The 20,538-nt window shown below is 42.7% G+C and overlaps 2 non-coding genes across 2 annotated transcripts; both read left to right on the plus strand.

Moving 5' to 3' along the window:
* Positions 1 to 210: 210 nt before the first annotated feature.
* Positions 211 to 292, plus strand: trnas-aga (transfer RNA serine (anticodon AGA)). The gene has a single exon. It is a non-coding gene; the product is annotated as a tRNA-Ser (tRNA).
* Positions 293 to 13,092: 12,800 nt separating this feature from the next.
* trnar-acg (transfer RNA arginine (anticodon ACG)) lies at positions 13,093 to 13,165 on the plus strand. The gene has a single exon. It is a non-coding gene; the product is annotated as a tRNA-Arg (tRNA).
* Positions 13,166 to 20,538: the final 7,373 nt, after the last annotated feature.

The raw sequence follows: 20,538 nt of genomic DNA on the forward strand, positions 1-20,538 counted from the left end.
AACTGAAAATTGGTTGCAGAGTGACGACAAAAATGGAGAAATCCTCCTCTTCATTACTCAGTCAAAACCACTGACACACACACACACACACACACACACACACACACACACAAATAGTTTGTGTGTGTGAGAATATAAAAAAAATCTCCTGTGCGTCAATGAAGATAAATTGTTGAATATCAATCCTCTACTCATGCTCATGGGAGTGTAGTTGTTGTGGCCGAGTGGTTAAGGCGATGGACTAGAAATCCATTGGGGTCTCCCCGCGCAGGTTCGAGTCCTGCCAACAACGTTAAACTGCTGTTCCAGAGGAGACAACATCTGCTCCTACTGTAGGTCCATGTGTCAAAGGTTTTCTTTCAAGGGCTGAAGCAGCTGATGATGAGGGAGAGAGAGAGGATTGGTAGCATGTTGTCTTGTCTCAACCATTCTGGTGTTGACCAAAATCTTTGTTGATACTCCAGTGGTGGTGAAGGTGATGGAAATGTTCCAAGTGGGACGGTTCCATGTTCCAAGTGGGACGGTTCCATGTTCAACCAGTTTCATCTGGAACTGAGGTGGAGCTTAGGGTTCAGTAGGAATTGGTTTGGTTTAGTCCCTGGGAATGTCAGTTGGTGTGTGTGTGTGTGTGTGTGTGTGTGTGTGTGTTTACATGCAGACTTTCCCTTGTGACAGCTGATTTGGTTTGGAATCCATCTTAGTCAGGACATTTTGAGAAATTCTATCATGTCGTTGTAGTTATTTTGATTGACAACACTGGAAAAAAAATCATCTCCCCTCCAAAAACCCTCGTCTTCAACTTTGTACCCAAGTTGTCTCCTCATCAGGCACCACAGGATCCAGTAGGTTCAGTTAAAACAAGTCATTAGAGATTTAAAAAACATTTTGTCCATTTGACATCAGGACTGATCCCAGATCATCTCAATGAGCTCATCCCTGCACCAGAGTACCGCCCAAGTTCATCAAGGACAGTAAACACGAGCAGGTCTAGATTCACCTCCATCTTTGGAGGTTGTTGAATTTCCTCCTGAGGACCGTCAGGCTGTTTCCTTACTTTGCTGTGACACAACAGCAGACAGCAACAAGGACTGCTGCAGTGCACTTGGTAAAATCACCATCTGTAGACTGGACCAATATGCTGATGTGATCTTTTGATTAGTTTAGGATCAGTCAGAGATCAAAGACTGAAGCAGGAGATCAATGCACAGAATTCAGAGATCAATGCACAGAATTCAGAGATCAAAGACAGAATTCAGAGATCAAAGACTCCTGGAGCATTGCCCTCTCTTGTCTTTGGTCCTGGATGTTACTGAATGTTTTACACATTTCTTTTGAAGAAAAAACTTGCATGACATTTCAAGGAGTTTTTCCTGCCAATACAGGACAACACCCACTCACAAACCAGTGCTGGACAAGTTCCTTCAAAGCTGTAATGCCTTATTTCTTACTTGTTACTGTCATTTTAAAATAATTGGTTCCATCACGATTGTGTCTGCCAGTTCTTGGTGACTGTACAGGAGGTCTGTGGACCGCAGGGCCACAACAAGCCCATTTCCTCAACTCTCCATTTAGTACAGAGGTCCCCAAGTATGGACCAGTGAGGATAAATGTGATCGTGGAGAAGTCCTTTTGTTCTTCAACTGGTCCAACTTGATGGTGAGTCTCCCTTTATCAAGGATTACTGAATGCTTGTGTTATTTATGGCATTGTTAACACTTTATAAACCCTTCATTCAGAGCTGTAAAGAACCTTTAACCTCATATCCCAGACATCAAAGTGGGCCACTAACTGGTGAGAGGAAGCTATGCTATGCTGCTACATTCTGAAGAGGTAAAGTAGCAGGTTCTGAGAGTGATGGCTAACCTGGATGTGTTCATCTCCTACTTTAATATCAGCGTCCCAACTTGGAGCTCTGACCACCTCCAGCTTTTTGTTCCTGTTTCTGCTTCAGTCAACAGGGAACTCAAACCTGCAATAGAATCATCAACAACAATGGAATAGAAAACAGAGGAAGAAAAAATATCATAAACTTACAAAGCTGAGAAATGTTCATGAAGAATAAATGCACACATTATGATTGAGGCCAGAAAGTAAAACTCCACACCAAATGTATTTTGACATGTAGGGATAATGAACTTGAATGTGTTGAAATAGCAGATAAATGAATCCACTATCACACAACAAGATGATGACCCACTATCACCAGATGGCGTCACAGATCCTGATGCTCTGAGCAGGAAACACCGAGCAAAACATGACTAAAAAGCTCCTGCTGTTCCCTCCATGAAAAACTGTGGCACTGATGAGAAGAAGGATCCCAGCGTCCTCTGAGGATCCATCGCCGCACCACTCGGTAGAAGGATGATAGGGTCGGCACCAGGAGAAACCCTTGTGTCTCCGATGCAGGGAAGATGGAGCACTGAAGAGGCCACATTGTGGCGTCCTAAAGAGGACATTTGGTGGAGCCTGAGACAGCAAACATCATGCCGCCCTTCATCAGAAGAACCACAGCACTTCAGTCACGTGACTGAAGTCATCCATTCATGTCAGTGATGTCACTTGGCAGGACTGTCATTGTCGTCTCATTCTAGAAAAGAATCCAGACTCCACATGTGGCTCCCATGATAACTGATGGACCTCTGGTTGGAGGCTGGACGATGATGTTTGGTCTGGGGGGGTTAAGATTGTGGGGGCTGTTTCAGTTCTAGTGCTGAAAGCTTTCACCATGACAGTCAGACTCTCATCTGTCCTTCATGTTCCCTCAAATGTGCAGTGTGGACCTCACACTCTGAAATTTAGCCTGAAAACTCTTCATGAAAAGCAGGTGACTCAGAGTCTCTGTGGCGCAATCGGTCAGTGCGTTCGGCGGTTAACCGAGAGGCTGGTGGTTCGAGCCCACCCAGGGACGATGAACAGGCTCTATTGGTTCTTAGGACTCTGTTGATCAGCTGCTGAGTTGCTACTTGATGTCCACATTGGTCTGTTTCATCCTGAGTAGTTTGATCATAGCAGAGTCGTTGCATCATTGATCTGAATGTGGACGGATAGATTGACCCTCCACAGCAGACGCATGTGACAGATCTCTTGATGAGACACTTTGTGGTAAAGCTAGATTCTGCCAGTCCCACTGACATATTTCAATCACACATGTTCAGAGATGTTTTGTTTTCCTGAATACATTTATTATTTTCTGATCACCTTGTGGATTTTTCATCATTCTCCTCATTACCATACTTTAGGTTGCAGTATGTACACCTTAGTTAGCCTTGGGTTTCAGAAGTCATACAGCATACAAATATTAGCAGGTTGAAACATATTTATTTAAAAGAATTTAACATGGTTACACACACACACACACACACACACACACACACACACACACACACACACACACACACAGCCTGTCTTTGGTATAAAATGGTCTGTCAGGTTCTCTCACATTGCACAACAACAAAACAAACAAAGACGGCCATGTCCAGTGTGGTCCTGGATATGACGACTGGACTGCAGGGTCCCAGTATCACTGTGACAATTCTTTTACCAGCTATGACCTTGGACAAGAACTTCTCAGGAGGAATCTTATCATGGTGGCACAGTGAAGAAAACTAGACCTGAGCTGCCTGCTGAAATCTTGCAGGTGAAGGACAGAGCTCCACCTCTTTGACAGACACCACCACTGTTGGCTCATGTTGTCAAAAAATGAAGTGTGTCAGTTTTTGACACACACACACACATCTAAACACACACACATACACATGCATGTTCTTACACACAGAGACTTTTCCTCTGTTTTTGTTTTTTACTGGTTTTGAACCAGTAGTTGGTTTCTGTTGGTTTGATTTGCTTGACTGGTTGTTGTTTGTTTGACCTTGCAAATCCATATTTTGGGTTCTGGCTTGTTCTGCTTTTCATTTTGTGTTTGTATTAAAGTTCTGTTGCTGAAAAAGAGACTTTTTTTCCTTTTTGTTGAGGTAAATATATGAGGGTTGAAACTGACCCATAACACCATGGATGTTACAATAGTTAATCATATTAAAATGAAGAATAAATAAAACCAATCCATGTCAGAGATGTGTTCTAACACCCCTCAGTAATGGTCAGGAAACACAACAACCTTTTGTTTATTTCTATGATTTTCTTGAGGTTCATTTGATCATTTTTTAACTAAAATCGAGGGTTTACTGACGAAAAAAAGGTCCAGAGGCCCACAACAAAATATTCAAATCAATATTTCCATGATAAGGAAGCCTAACAAGGAAACCAAGAGATGGAAACAACTTGGATGATAGAAAATTGTTTCCTGTCTCCTGCCATTGTGGAGAGCCTCTGTTCTGTCCTGCTGCTGTCCAGTTGTCTCTACTGAGCTCCTCTGCTGGTTCCACCTTGAAGAGGGTCTGAGCTAAAATTGAATATTGGGGAACTTCAACCTTTGATCTCAGAGTTTTGTGTTTGATCTTAGAATTCTTTCTTTGATCTCACCTTAGACAAAGACATGGAAGCTCGATCTGCTGTTGAGGATGCCGTGATCGTATAGTGGTTAATACTCTGTGTTGTGGCCGCAGCAACCCCGGTTCGACTCCAGGTCACGGCAGCATGAGACAAATTTCTTGTGTGTATTAATGGACACAAACCAAGCAGAATTTTCCCACAATGCAATAGGGCGGTGTTTGGTCAGTTTCTTCTCAATGCTAATGTCTGCTAGCTTAGTCTGCTACTTTGATGGCTCTGACTACAAAAAGGTCCAGACACCTGGATATGGTGGTTCCTCCCTAAACGTAGATTCTGTCAGCTCATGTTTAGAAATCAACTCACCATGAACACAAGTAGATTTCAATGGACTGCAAATGTGTCTCATTTAATGGTAAACATGTCAAATATAAATTCCATCACCTGAGGAGGTCTGCTGCTGGAATTAAGCTCCAGATATTCACAAGATATTTTATATCTTAAAATAAAGCATTTTTATATTTGATTTATTGTTCATTCGCCTGCTTCATGTGGTGTGATTTTATGTGTCCTATATTAAATCGAACTTTGTAAACGATCGTCCCTGAGGATGTTGAATGATGTCAAAAAAGTGTTCTCTAAGCTCTCCTTTCCTCGAAATAGAGGAGTCTCTGCTGAGGTCGTTCCCTCTCAGAGTCCTGACGTCTATTCGGATGCACCGAGAGACTCAGGCAAACAGAAGACAAGGGCAAGTGAAGTAACCTGAAAATGAGAGGGGAGGTTCGACATCAAACTAAAACAGGAAGAACAGGACACAAATGGGATATCAAAATAAGAGAGACCATGAGACATGACCCCCCAGTTCCTGCTGCTTCCAGCTCTTTATATCGAGCCCCTCGTACAGTGGTTGAGAGAGACCACAAATATTAAGGGTGTCTACATAAATGGAGAAGAACACAAGGTGGTGCTGGACGCTGATGATGTTTTAACATATTGAAGTGAGCCCCCTAACACAGGACCTGCATTAATAAAACTCTGAAACACTGGGAAGCTCTGCTGGATATAAATTCTCCATTCTAAAACACAGGTTCTGACCTTTAATCACTCACCTCCAGAACACAAGGAGGAAAACCTCCACCTGGATTGGGGCCAGAACTCCTTGAAGATGATAGAAGAAGATGGAACTCCATTTCCTTTCTGAGTCTGAGTCACAGGATTGATAGAGTAAAAATAAATGTCCTACCACAAGATCTCTTTCTAGTTCCAGGACCAACTGGAGAAATTGCCTTCAAAACCGTTTCTGAATTGAACAAAATGCTTTCCAGATTTATCTTGCAGGGGAAGAAACCCAGGCTCAAATTTAAACCACGACATGAATGAGCCCCAGTTCCTGCTCTACTGGCCCATCAAAATCTGGAAAAATGTTTCCGTAAAGTCCAAATCTCAATGAATAATTTGGAATGTTAACAGGAGAATATCACTACAAGTCATTTAATGATGTGCTTTTAATCCAGGGTTCAAGCTTCATGAAATGAACCACAGATTTAAATCCTGGATTCAAAGAGAGTAACAACTTTCTACTCACTTGTGGAAAATGGAAATTTAAAAGATTTGAAAGCCTGAGAAGAGAATATCACTGAGAAAGTCTGACTTTTTAGAATCCTCTTAGGTGAGCAATTATTTTTGAACACGACATCAGAAATGAAACAGACTTCAATGATCCAATGCTGAAAATATTTTTGGCTGCCCATCAAGAAACAAGAAAAACCTCATATTGTATGTTGTTTTCCGTTTGACCTGATTCTTGGTTGTCAACTAACTGCTCATTGGCTTTCTTGATGGAACAACAAAAGCAAAAGTTGAAGACTTTGAATATCCAGGCCTCTGGCGTGATTCTCAGCTGTCATTTAAATTTCACATGAACTCAGTGTCCAAGCAAATATCTGGTGGGCTAAAATTACTTTTGTCGCTCTGTTGACTTTTTCCACAAGAAGTCTGGAAAAGTATTATAACACAGTTCATGTTCCCAATACTGGACTACGCTGGTGGTTTCTATGGGAACACTGGTGACGGCCCCAGGCCTGGGGTCCTATGCAGCGTTGTGTGTGCAGGGTCCTGTTGGTGGGTGTGTTTGTGTCTTTGCAGGTGTGGAGCAGCCTGGTCATCAGGCTGACTGGGAGCACCGGGCCAGTGTTCCCAGTTAGGCCTGTTTAACCCCGCCTTCCCAGACATTTGTCTCCCTTCTGCGCTCAGCCGGCGTGCTGTTGTTGTCCTTTTGTTTTTCCTTGTTTTCCACCAACAACATGCAGCACACACTGACATCACATCACACTCTCACCTCCACTGCTGACACTGACTTCCACACCTCACATGGTTGATTATTTACTTTAATAAATGGTGGTTTGCTGCTACCAGGTTTTGCTGCACCTCTGAGCCGGTCCTAACACATTCAGACATCAATCTTTGTCCTCTCAATGTCTGATATAATAGTCTTTGTAGATTTGTGCTCAGGTGTTTGGATTGAACCCATCATTATTTAATGTAGGAGTCCCAAAGACAACTCCATTGGTCAGTATTTATTTTCAAATGTGTCTGCTTGATTTTCCCTTCATACTTGAAACAACTTTCAATTCCTTTCAGCTCACAATGCAACCTAGAGTGTAGAGATCATTTGTTTCTATGTCTGCCTAGAATCAGCAAAGAAACTGGTCATCGCACATTCATATTTTCCTCAAGTCAATTTTATCATTTGGAAACCATCCATCCATCATTGTCTTCTGCTTATTCCTTACTAGTAAGGGTCGCGGGGGGGGCTGGAGCCTATCCCAGCATCTACGGGCGAGAGGCGGGGTTCACCCTGGACAGGTCGCCAGTCCATCGCATGGCCAACATACAGAGTCGAACAACCATTCACACTCACATTCATACCTACGGTCAATTTAGAGTGTCCAATCAGCCTAGTCCCCAAATTGCATGTCTTTGGACTGTGGGAGGAAAGCGGGGTACCCGGAGAGAACCCACGCAGGCACGGGGAGAACATGCAAACTCCACACATTCCCGCGCCCGAGCCGGGACTCAAACCCGGAACCTTCTTGCTGTGAGGCCACAGTGCTAACCACTGCACCACCGTGCAGCCCCATTTGGAAACCATCTTGAGGATATTTGGAGAAAGTTCAATCATTCAGCTGCAGTTACAGTGACTTACAACACTGCAAAAAAAAAAAATCACCCCTCCACAAACACTCTTGTCCAACTTTTGTGCCCAAATTTTCTCCTCATGAGGCACCAAATCAAGTCAAGTCATTTTTATTTGTATGGAACCAAATCACAACAAAAGTTCTCTCATGACTCTTCACTAGTAGAGCAGGTCCAGCACCAAACTCCTTCAATGAATCTACACCCAACAATTCTCCATCAGCAAGCACATCCTGCAACAGCGGTGATGAAAACCTTCCTTTTAACAAACAGGAATGTCGAGCAGATCCAGGATCAGTGGGGACGGCCTTCTGCTTTGTCCGGTTGTATTTAAAGCTCCATCAGATTGGAACAACCTTTCCTCCTCACTTCGGTCTCTCACTTCCTTTCTCATCTTCAAATCATCAAGCATTTTCAAACATCTGCTCTTGTTTCTGATGCACCTCACCTTTTCTCTCCAGGATTCACTCTGTACTTGTTCTTGTTTGTTCTCTGTACTGTACATATGTGGATATTTGCGTATGAATATGCATTGTGTACTTTAATGGTGCATGGAAGCAGAATTTATTTAGATGGGTGTTTAAATGTATGAGTATGTGAAGACTGTACTTTGCAATGGGATCTCTGATCATACTTTGTATAATGCTGGATGGTGGCTTTGGGGAACATTGTTGACAGCATTCACCACTGGAGCCTACTTTGATTGCCAGTCAGGACAGGACAAAAAGAGTCTACACATTCAGATGTATGACAGAAAATGTAAATGATATGGCGCCATTTTCGGTTTTTGTGCTGTCTGATTTTCTAAATATAACATTTATAAATATTTGTAAGACGAAAATAAGAAAGACAACCTGCATCATCACAGTCATGAAGACCTCAACACGGTTGAAGAGAAAGTCTCAGGGTGGATTCTTGTGTTTTGCAGCATCCTTGATGTGTCTGCATAGAAACATTGGTGTTGTGGACCCACATCCACCAAGAGTGGAACCAAAAATGCAAGTGGAGAATGTTTCTGGAGCAGCTGGGAAATTCCCTGGTCAAGCCACACATTGAGGGAAGGGAACGGATGCCCTGAGACCCAGACGCTGCAGCCTTGCTCAGACAGCTGCAGAGCTCACCCAGCACTCCATCCATGCCATCAGCAACACAGAGAGCATCCACGCCAGCATCCTCCTCAGCAGCCCTGCCTCAACACCAACCAGAACAGCCACAGCCAAGACCCACTCAGGCCACCAGATTCCAGAAGAAAGAGGAGTCAGGTCTGCCCAAGCAGTCAGGACAGCAGGACAAACGGATTGTGGTTCAACTGCAAACACACACACACACACACACACACACATGCATGTTGTTGCACCAAGAGACTTTTCCTCAGTTTGTTTTTTACTGGTTTTGAACCAGTAGTTGGTTTGATTTGCTTGACTGGTTGTTTGACCTTGCAAATCCATATTTTGGGTTCTGGCTTGTTCTGCTTTTCATGTTGTGTTTGTATTAACGTTCTGTTGCTGAAAAAAATATTTGTCTTTTTCTTGAAGTAAATATATGAGGGTGGAAACTGACTGTCACACCCCGGACACGGGTATGGAAAGTGTGAGACCCAGACATTAAACCATTGATGGCAAAACACGACAGAGTTGCATAAGTTGTAACAATATTTATTTCCCCAGTTGTGATACACAAATATAATAAAGCAGCTATATACAGAAGGGACCAGAGGTCTGTAATAAAAATAATCAAAACTAAATAACGAGCTCAAAACAAAAGCATAACTCAGATACAAAGTAATTTAGCAAAATGCAAATCAAAATATTTAACGTTGATCAAACGCGTACATTCTATGTTTTAGCAGTATACTTTCAACAAGAATAAATCAATGCACATTCCAACCATAGTTTACTCTCAGCTTAATCAATAGAAAGAACATCATAACTTGGAAACAATAGAACTTTTGAGAAACAATATTCACCTCTGGACCTCAGCAATGAGGTCCCTAACCTAGCAGAGTTAACAGCAGACTGCCTTGTAAGCTCACTCTCACCCCTTATATACTCTCATGGCCCCTCCCACCAGACAGACCAAAGACCAGTTAAGGGGAGTTGTATTGTTTTCCCAAATTGTTCTGTGTACCTTAACATACAGCAAAGAAACACCATGTCCTTCAATGACCATATATATCTGCTACTTTGCAATAAACAAATGTCCAGTGTCCTTCATTGACCAAACCCATTCACATGTCCATGTACTGTTCAAGTTCCCCTGTCTCCGGACAGGGAATGGTTCGCCCCAATTTGGGCGTAGCCTTCGACGCCTACTTAAAGGCTCCAGCCCCACCCTGACTCTTTTAGGATCCAGTTCAGAGCCCTGGTGAGGGAGAAGGCCGTAACCTGTTTGATGCATGGCCTTGCCGAACAAATGTCCTTCAACGTTGCTGGCCGTCTCCGGGTTTGTCCATGCTATCCCACCAAACAACTGTGCACTCATTGAGGTGGGCCAGGGACAAACAGTGACAGTGGGGTCTAGACTGTCACACTGACCCATAACACCATGGATGTTACAATAGTTAATAATATTAAAATGAATAATAAATCAAACCAATCCATGTCAGAGATGTGTTCTAACACCCCTCAGTAATGGTCAGGAAACACAAAAACCTTTTGTTTATTTCTATTATTTTCTTGAGGTTCATTTGATAATTTTTTAAACTGAAATCGAGGGTTTACTGACTAGAAAAGGTCCAGAGGCCCACAACAAAATATTCAAATCAATATTTCCATGATAAGGAAGCCTAACAAGGAAACCAAGCGATGGAAACAACTTGGATGATAGAAAATTGTTTTTAGTTTATTTTACAGCTGATTGAAGACGTGGGTCAAAACCGACCTGTTCACATAAGAGATGGGAACAGAAAGCTAACACAAGAGGAAGGTTGAAGCTATGAAAAAGGAGTTTGATAAAAATCTTGAACTGACAGTAGAAATATCCTTTTGTATGTTTACCTTTGTTGACAGAAGTCACTTTAGCTTGGCAGTGAAAAGAATCTCTGCTAGCTTGACAAATAAGTGGCACAAATTGGGTTCAAGCTGGACTTTGGACACTGGTATCTGCAACAACTCCCATCAACTCCTAATTTGTGTGTACAAAAAAATCATTGAGAAATCAAGGTGAGATCAAAGAAAGAATTCTAAGATCACCCAGGGACGATGAACAGGCTCTACTGGTGCTTAGGACTCTGTTGATCAGCTGCTGAGTTGCTACTTGATGTCAACATTGGTCTGTTTCATCCTGAGTAGTTTGATCATAGCAGAGTCGCTGCATCAATGATCTGAATGTGGACGGACAGATTGACCCTCCACAGCAGACGCATGTGACAGATCTCTTGATGAGACTCCTCAGTCTTCAATTTAGTCGTCGTGTGTCATGCAGTGTTGAGGAGGCCGGCTGGCTGTGGGTAAAGTGGGGCTCAGAGTTTGTGGAGTCGGCTCTGGACTGAAGGGGGTCACTGATTTGTTCTCAGATGCTACAGCTCAGGTTAGCGAGGTGGTGGAGAAATGAGTGAGAGCTCTGCCAGCTGGAGCCTCTTGGGTCCCGGGAGGCTTCACTCCTGGAGGTGGAAATGATGAGGAGTTTTAAAATCTGCTCCTCTTTCACGCTGACTTGTTTTCTTGGGTTCCCTCTTTTATTCATGTGTGATTTTAATCTCAGCTCTCTAAACCTGAATGGAGCCAGAACCCATTTTAAAAGAGCTGCTCTTTTTAAACTCCTGGAGATCAAGAGGATCCCTGCCATGTTTGTCCAGGAGACCCACAGCACAACAGTCAGTGAATGGGGATGCAGGCAGGCTTTTAATGGAGGTCATTTGAAGTCCCAAGTCCAGTTGGAGCAGAGGGTGGAGTTTGATTCTCCAGGAGTTTTTTGTTGTTGTTTTTTCACCAGTTTCTTTTGATTTGGAGGAAATCGTTCCAGGTGTTTGAAAGAAGGTGAGAGCAACTTTGGAAAATCGAAGCGAAGTAAAATCTGGTCAACTGGACGTAAGTTTTAAACTACGGTGCGTAAACTTACGTCCAGTTGACCAGATTTTACTTCGCTTCGATCTACGATGACCTGGATGAATGAGAACCTACACAGAAAACTTTGGAAAATGTTCAACTGGTGTTTTTAAATGTCTTTGCACCAACAAATGGTGGACAGGACAGCTTTTGAAACATTTTCATGCCACTGTTCAACACTGAATCTGCTGGTTTCCTGTTTTTAGGAGCTGATGGGAGCCGCACAGAGAAGCTCTTTTAGACAGGAACCATTCAGAGCTCCATCCTGCTTCTTCCAGCAGGATCCACAGATCCACCAACACACCAGCTGTTTGATGTGTGGAGGCTTTTTACCAGGATTCCTAGACAGCACAGCTGGACTCACTCAACAGCTAACTTGTTAGCACCGACGAGACAGGAGCGCTTCTATGGTTTTACTCAGTGGTTCAATATTTTTAAAAGATGTCCCATTCAGCCTGTGGGTTTTAGTGATCACTCTTCAGTCTCCTGTTCTGTTTTATTAAAATATTCATTGAAAAGCTCCTGAGAGAGAGAGAGAGAGAGAGAGAGAGAGAGAGAAAGAGAGAGAGAGAGAGGGAGAGAGGATCAAACTGATCTCAAACTTGACTTCAAAATTCTCTGATTATAATAATTTGTTCTCCTTGATAGATTCATCACTACAGGGTCATAGAGGGTCCATTACTATTGCAGTATATTAAAGAATATAAGAACGAGGTTTCCATCCATGGAAATATAATATTTCATGTATTGCAGTATATTTTCAAAGATATAACACTTTAATGTGAGACTTTAATGTCTGTCTTTGGTTTCTAAACTCTGACTCTCCTGTTATTGGTGCTGACTGAATTCTACCACCTGACAGACTGGGAAGGTTCATATTTGTGATGGATCCATCAATACATGAAGATCTTGTTTCAATGTTATAACATTAAGCTCATCTTAGTAAAACAATGAAGTTACCTGAACTAAATTCTTGAAAAAAATGACTGTCACTGACTTAAATAAATCAAATCTACTTCAAAGTTCCTTCTGTTGTCATAAGTCGGCCATTTTAAGTGTACTTGTAGTTCCAGAGCATTCCAAGTGGAGATGATATGAATCCATTTTGTTAGATGAACTCAGTTCCTCTGCTTTGATGTTGGTGGACTGAGTGGAGTTTGCCTGAACCTGCTTGAACCTGTTTGCTCCTGCTCAGTCCCTCACTCAAGCCTCACTCAGCCTCAGCAGCACCGCTCCACTGAGGACTGATTCAGGTTCCTAGCAACCAAATACAGAGGAGAGCTGAACCTTCTTGCTGTGAGGCCACAGTGCTGACCACTGCACCATTGTGTCCCCTGAAAATGCCACCACGTTGTTGGGATTTTCTGTAAAAGCAAGCACACATGAACATAGCAGTTCCTTCACAGGGCTGGTGGCGCAATGGATAACGCGTCTGACTACGGCTCAGAAGATTCTAGGTTCAACTCCTGGCCAGCTCGCTTTAAACTTAATACTGAGAAGATGAAGTGAGAACCACTGCTAAAAGTCACTGAAATCCTCCAAGGTTTCCTCCTTGTCTGCTGTAAACATGAACACATGCATGGATCCTGCTACCTCTCACATGTTAAGCTGGCACTTGACAGTGACAGCAGGAGAACAAGAAATCCCAGAGTGTCATCAACATTTCCTGGAAACTAAATGACAGAAGCTGTTGAATTTCTGTGTCAGAACAAGGAGAAAGGAGCCCCAATGAAAGAGTGGTGTGTGTGTGAATGAGAGGACATTGTTCAGTCCACAGACCTGAGCATCGCTGCTCTGACTACCACGTTACCTCCTGGTTATCAGTGTGAAGTCAATGGTGAGGTAGTCAGTTGTTCCTTGAGTTTTATTCCAGAGGCCTGGTAGTTAAACGCTGAATTAAATAATTTTAATTCTTAACTTGAATTTTCATGCTGTTTTGCTGGAAATGTTTGACAACTTCTTGCATGTTGGTGCCCCATCACACAAAAAAGGTGCAGTTGTACTCTTTTCACCTCTGACCCACAAACATTCCACCAGTGAACGTCCAGAAATTGAAGCATAAACAGTTCAGCAACAACGTATTCTTCAAATCATCCTCTGAACCGAGAGCCACAGGCTCCTCCCAACATATGCAACACTGCCATTGAACTCTGCTTCAGTGTAACGGTGGTCGAAGGGTCAACATTGAACCTGTTGTATGACTTGAAAATTGTATCAGAGATCTGTGAGCAGGGCTAAATATATGAAAGTGTTGTCATTAACAGGTTGTGCATTTCTGTAGGTCCAAACATACCCTGGAGTCCACCAATGCCAGTTGTGACCTTGTGGGCTCCGGCTCCAGTGCTGTCAGTGAAAAATGACTGACAATCCATTGTCTCCTGGTGAGTCCTGCTGTGTTGGTAGGATGCATCAAATCACTGTGGGAACAAGAGACACAGTGACTGAACTGTAGCCCATCCATCCATCCATCCATCCATCCATCATCCATCCATCCATCCATTCATCCATCCATCCATCCATCCATCCATCCATTCATTCATCCATTCCTCCATCCATTTTCTTCCACTTATCCTGTTAAGGGTTGTGGGGTGGGGGGACCTGTCTCCCCAGCTTTCAGCGTGAAGTGGGTTCACCCTGGAGGGGTCGCCAGTCCATTGCAGGGCCAACACATAAAGACAGACAACCATTCACACTCACAGTCACACCTAGAGTCAGTTTAGAGTATCAATCAGCCTCGTCCTCATTCTCATGTCTTTCCCACTGAAAAACTTTCACACCTGAAGTGTGAAGCATCGATAAAAGTTAATTTGACAGCACAACAGAAAATCCGAGTATATCACTGACATATTCTGTAAAAGAAATGATAGAAGACTGTTGAATTTTTAGAATGAGAAAAAATGTCCCCCAATGAAAGAGTGATGATTCTTTATTTTGATTTTGTTCTTCACTCCTACACAAGAGAGGGAAAGTGTCGGCTGGCTAGGAGCAACTGCCTGCTTCAGAATGGGAGGAGCCTCAGGACTTTCCAGTGAGAGCTGCAAACTTCCACCAGCGCCCACTGCCAGCACGTCTTCATGATGGAGCTGAGAAGAACACAACAACACAAGAGCACTGGAGAGGAGCACAACACTTCTTTGCTTCCTTGCCACTCTCATATCTGTCTGTACCATCTGGAGCTGGGGGGAGGAGCTTCACATGTTTTTTTTCTTGTTTTTTTTTCCAAAAGGGAATGACATGACTTACTCTGTATATTAGTATATGAACTACTGAGAATGTTCATCCCCAGTTTTAAGTTAGAATTAAATGTTAAGTAGAAAAATCTTCCCTCTTCAATCCTGTCACTCAGTGTTGTAAACTGTTTCAAACAAATTCTACTGTTCAACAGTTCAAGTGTTTCTAATGAAGCTGAATGTGCTCTCTTATACTTTCCTCAATTGTGTTTCTTTCATGTCCTCCTGAGATCAAAGACAGAATTCTAGGTACTGTCAAAGCCCTGATGACATCATCAGGAATTCTGACTTTGATCTGGAAACTCTTGCTTTAATCTGAATTTGATCTGACTGAAGTTTTAGTTTAGGTTGCATGAGACTGATGCCCCCCCCCCCCCCCCCCGTGACCCTTAAAGGATAAGAATAGAAAGTGGATGGAGGGATGGACTTAACACTGAAATCAGCTGATCTGATCCACATTCTAATTTTTCCTTTCCCTCTTTAGGAGTCATGGAGAATAGTAGTGTATATAATAATGTATATAAAACCTTGGAGTATCTTTCCAAAGCTTTTAGTATTTCATCTTGTTTCTGCTTGTAGTTTTATTGTCTGGATCTTTTCTTTTTATATCCTGCTGACTGCTCTTTGCTTTTGGAGCTTCCTTCAACAACTACCAAGCCTCCTGGGTACTGTAGGAAACATGGTCAAGTTCTTCTTACTTTTGCAGTCAAGTCCTGCTCACATTGGTCTGTCTTCATTTTGACTCCTCCCACTGCCACAATGACCAGCCTTTATACACTTGGTGACTGGGGCCCTGGTTGCTGCAGGCCTCAACACCAGCCTGTGGTTGTGAGCAGGACAGAGCAGAACTGACAGTATTTCACATGCAGGACCTGGGTCAGATCCTGGTGCCAGCTGGGGCACCGCTTTAACCTGGACCCCCTGGAAGATCTTCTCCAGGAAGTCGCCTTTTTGGTTCCATCAAGGCCTGTGAGGATGGTGAAGAGTGATCCACCACCAGGCAGCACAGTCAGCAGCAGCCATTTTGTTCCACTAGACTCATGTATGATAGTGAAAGACTGGTGAGTACTTGCTAACTAACACTTCCTGTTTTTATTGCTATTCTTCCATGAATGTGCTCATGTTGGCTTGTCCCCAACCACAGTTTCAAAGCCATGATGACATCTTTCATTAACAATCAGACTTATTTTTTCTCTATTTGGACAAATAAGGTTTCAACTGACACGGCTGGCCAACGTCCTGGAGTTAATTCAGCCTGTAGAACCAGGTGCTGGTTCCTTCTTTTACTAGGCAGGAACAGGCAGCAGATCCAAGATCAGTAGGCGAAGATGTCTGCTTTGACTGGTAGGAGGAAAGAGAGCAGGAGAGCTGGTCAGAGACAAAGACAGATAATGAAGAAGGAGTGCTGTATTCTGCTAGCACATGCTAGTCACAGTCAGAGATAATGAGTCTCAGCAGGTAAAGATTCATCACTGATTTCAGAAGATAATTGGACGTTCACTGGAAGACTATGAATGTTTGTGGGTCAGAGGTGAAAAGAGTACAAGTGCACCTGTTGTGTGTGATGGGGCACCAACATGCAAGAAGTTTTATACATTTTGAGCGAAAAAGCGTGAATCTTCAAGTAAAGAATTAAAATTATTTAAGTAACAATGAGGTCTCTGTAATAAAACAAAAGGGACAATGACTACCTCACCATTTCCACCCCTCTTTAACAGATTCACATTTCAAAACAACCAAGTTTATTTTATTCCCTTCTTTTAGTAGAGGATGGTTTTGATCCATCAACCTCTGGGTTCTGGGCCCAGCACGCTTCCTCTGTAAATCCATATTTTGGATTCTGGCCTTTTCTGCTTTTCATTTTGTGTTTGTATTAAAGTTCTATTGCTGAAAAAAGTTTTTTTTGCCTTTTTAAACACACACACACACTTCCAGTGACTAATCCATATTTTCATCACTTAAACCACCACTGGAGTATTGAAAGAGATTCCACATGTTGGTCAACCAGAGAAGCTTCACCTGGTGACGCTCATCCAACCATGCATGAAGGTCAAGCTGCATTATCTGCTGTGCTCATTAGCAGGGGAATTAGCTGAAATGGTCAGTATCAGTAACAGGGTGACACTTTATCACAGCAGTGGACAAACATCAGCATTCATCACACAGCAGCTCCTCTGATCAACAGAACAAGCTGAAGTATTCTGGAGAATGAGGGCATGGATCCCTCTACCTCTCACATGCTAAGCTAGCACTCTACCATTGGAGCTAATTCCCCTGCTAATGAGCACTGCAAATAATGCAGCTTGACCTTCAGATTTGAGGGAAGAAAACCTTGAAACATTCATTCATCTTCTTCCACTTATTCCTGTTCAGGGTCTCGGGGGGAGCTGGAGCCTATCCCAGTGTCTACGGGCAAAAGGCAGCGTTCACCCTGGACCAGTCACCAGTCCATCACAGGGACAACATACAGGGACAAACAACCATTCACACTCACATTCATACCTACAGTCAATTTAGAGAATCCAATCAGCCTTGTCCCCAAATTGAATGTCTTTAGACTGTGGGAGGAAGCCGGAGTACCAGAGAGAACCCACACAGGCACGGGGAGAACTTGCAGACACTACACAAGAAGATACTGCACCCAAGCCGGTACTCGAACCCAGAACTTTCTTGCTGTGAGGCCACATTGCTAACCACTGCACCACCCTGCAGCCCCCTTGAAACATGATGATGTTATTATTTATGTCTTTAATGCACCCAAACCTTTATTTTTCTGGGGTTTTGAGTGGTTCTGGGTCATGAATCAAAATTTGAATTGGACAAAAATTTCATGCAGGGTCACTGGGGCCACACGTTTCATGTTCTCAACAGATTGAAACTGTAGAGTGTGTGACATGTGGTGTGTTTGTCAAGTTCATCAAGGACAGTAAACATGAGCAGGTCTAGATTCACCTCCATCTTTGGAGGTTGTTGAATTTCCTCCTGAGGACCGTCAGGCTGTTTCCCTACTTTGCTGTGACACAACAGCAGACAGCAACAAGGACTGCTGTAGTGCACTTGGTAAAATCACCATCTGTAGACTGGACCAATATGCTGATGTGATCCTTTGATTAGTTTCGGATCAGTCGGAGATCAAAGACTGAAGCAGGAGATCAATGCTCAGAATTCAGAGATCAAAGACTCCTGGAGCGTTGCCCTCTCTTGTCTTTGGGCCTGCATGTTAATGAATGTTTTACACATTTCTTTTGAAGAAAAAACTTGCATGACATTTCAAGGAGTTTTTCCTGCCAATACAGGACAACACCCACTCACAAACCAGTGCTGGACAAGTTCCTTCAAAGCTGTAATGCCTTATTTCTTACTTGTTACTGTCATTTTAAAATAATTGGTTCCATTACGATTGTGTCTGCCAGCGCTTGGTGACTGTACAGGAGGTCTGGGGACCGCAGGGCCACAACAAGCCCATTTCCTCAACTCTCCATTTAGTACAGAGGTCCCCAAGTATGGACCAGTGAGGATAAATGTGATCGTGGAGAAGTCTGTTTGTTCTTCAACTGGTCCAACTTGATGGTGAGATCTGTGACGCCATCTTGTGATAGTGGATTCATTCATCTGCTATTTCAACACATTCAAGTTCATTATCCCTACATGTCAAAATACATTTGGTGTGGAGTTTTACTTTCTGGCCTCAATCATAATGTGTGCATTTATTCTTCATGAACATTTCTCAGCTTTGTAAGTTTATGATATTTTGTCTTCCTCTGTTTTCTATTCCATTGTTGTTGATGATTCTATTGCAGGTTTGAGTTCCCTGTTGACTGAAGCAGAAACAGGAACAAAAAGCTGGAGGTGGTCAGAGCTCCAAGTTGGGACGCTGATATTAAAGTAGGAGATGAACACATCCAGGTTAGCCATCACTCTCAGAACCTGCTACTTTACCTCTTCAGAATGTAGCAGCATAGCATAGCTTCATCTCACCAGTTAGTGGCCCACTTTGATGTCTGGGATATGAGGTTAAAGGTTCTTTACAGCTCTGAATGAAGGGTTTATAAAGTGTTAACAATGCCATGAATAACACAAGCATTCAGTAATCCTTGATAAAAGGAGACTCACCATCAAGTTGGACCAGTTGAAGAACAAACAGACTTCTCCACGATCACATTTATCCTCACTGGTCCGTACTTGGGGACCTCTGTACTAAATGGAGAGTTGAGGAAATGGGCTTGTTGTGGCCCTGCGGTCCCCAGACCTCCTGTACAGTCACCAAGCGCTGGCAGACACAATCGTGATGGAACCAATTATTTTAAAATGACAGTAACAAGTAAGAAATAAGGCATTACAGCTTTGAAGGAACTTGTCCAGCACTGGTTTGTGAGTGGGTGTTGTCCTGTATTGGCAGGAAAAACTCCTTGAAATGTTTTTTCTTCAAAAGAAATGTGTCCTTCTCATGTTGAGCTGTGGACATCAGCTGACTGCTTTTCTTGCCACTGCCTTGCTGGCAGGAAAAGCCTGAGCAGAAATGAAGAGTGAGTTCAAGGCAGTAGATTTCACTCCATAGTTTAGGCCTTCATCCAGCAAGGAACCATAAATGATGATGTCAGCACTCCTCCAGCACTGCGATGCAGCTTAGAGAGGTCGGAGAATCACATGACTTCTCTCACTGGTTATTGATGTTTATCTGTGTCTATATATAATTTATGTCATGTATATATTTGTATATTAACATGTTATTCATGTTACATAAAACATGTTAAACACGGAACGGCGTGGACACAACAAATGAGCTGGTTCAGAGACACGAGGCAAAAAAAGCTGGATGAACTCTTCTTCATTCCAAAAATGACTTCACCCTTGAACACTGACGTCAGGTCATTTTATAGGGTCCTCCATTTTTTCATTTATGTGACGTTGCATATTGGGAAATAATTATAAAAAAATATATATATTTTGATGAAAACTATATTTGATCAGGAAAACTACATCGGGTCAAATATATCCATCGTTAGTGACAGTGTTACTAATTTTAACTTTAGTGCTCTGGTGCTGATTGCCTCATTAAGATCTTCATGAAGAAATAAACTGAGATTTGTAAAAAATTTTTTTTTTTTTTTTTACAGAGTTGGCAGTTTGAGCATTGAATCTTTCTTTGTGTTGAGAACAAACCCTCAAAGCCTTCATGTTTCAGTTTGCTTCACAGCTAACAGACAAACACCTCTTAGCCTGGTTCTGGTAGTCCAGGTTTAAACACCAACACAAGGATTTTATGCTGATTTCTTCACATGCAGCTGAAATCTAGACTTCGAGTGTTCATGTGAGGTTACAGCTTCACGCCTGTTTAGTTTTCAACAAATATTAAGTCACTTTAATGCATTGAGCTCACTAACGAACTTTAGTCTCAGTAGCTGAATCTGTTAGGGGGAAGGCAGTGTGGACCGGCAGGAGCCTCCTACAAAATGCAATGGAGAGAAGAAGAAATCCTGAGGAGTCGCTATGAGATTGAAGTGTTAAAGACGTGGCTCCTTTGGTGGTGATAGGATTTGAGCTATTGACTCTATTTTTAGTTTATTTCAATGTTATTGCAAACATCAGCTGCTCACTTATCAGCTAGCAAGTAAACAACA

The sequence above is a fragment of the Aulostomus chinensis genome, chromosome 4, assembly GCF_037954235.1.
Source record: "Aulostomus chinensis isolate RoL2024-O1b breed Wild chromosome 4, RoL_Achi_v1.0, whole genome shotgun sequence".
NCBI lineage: Eukaryota > Metazoa > Chordata > Actinopteri > Syngnathiformes > Aulostomidae > Aulostomus > Aulostomus chinensis.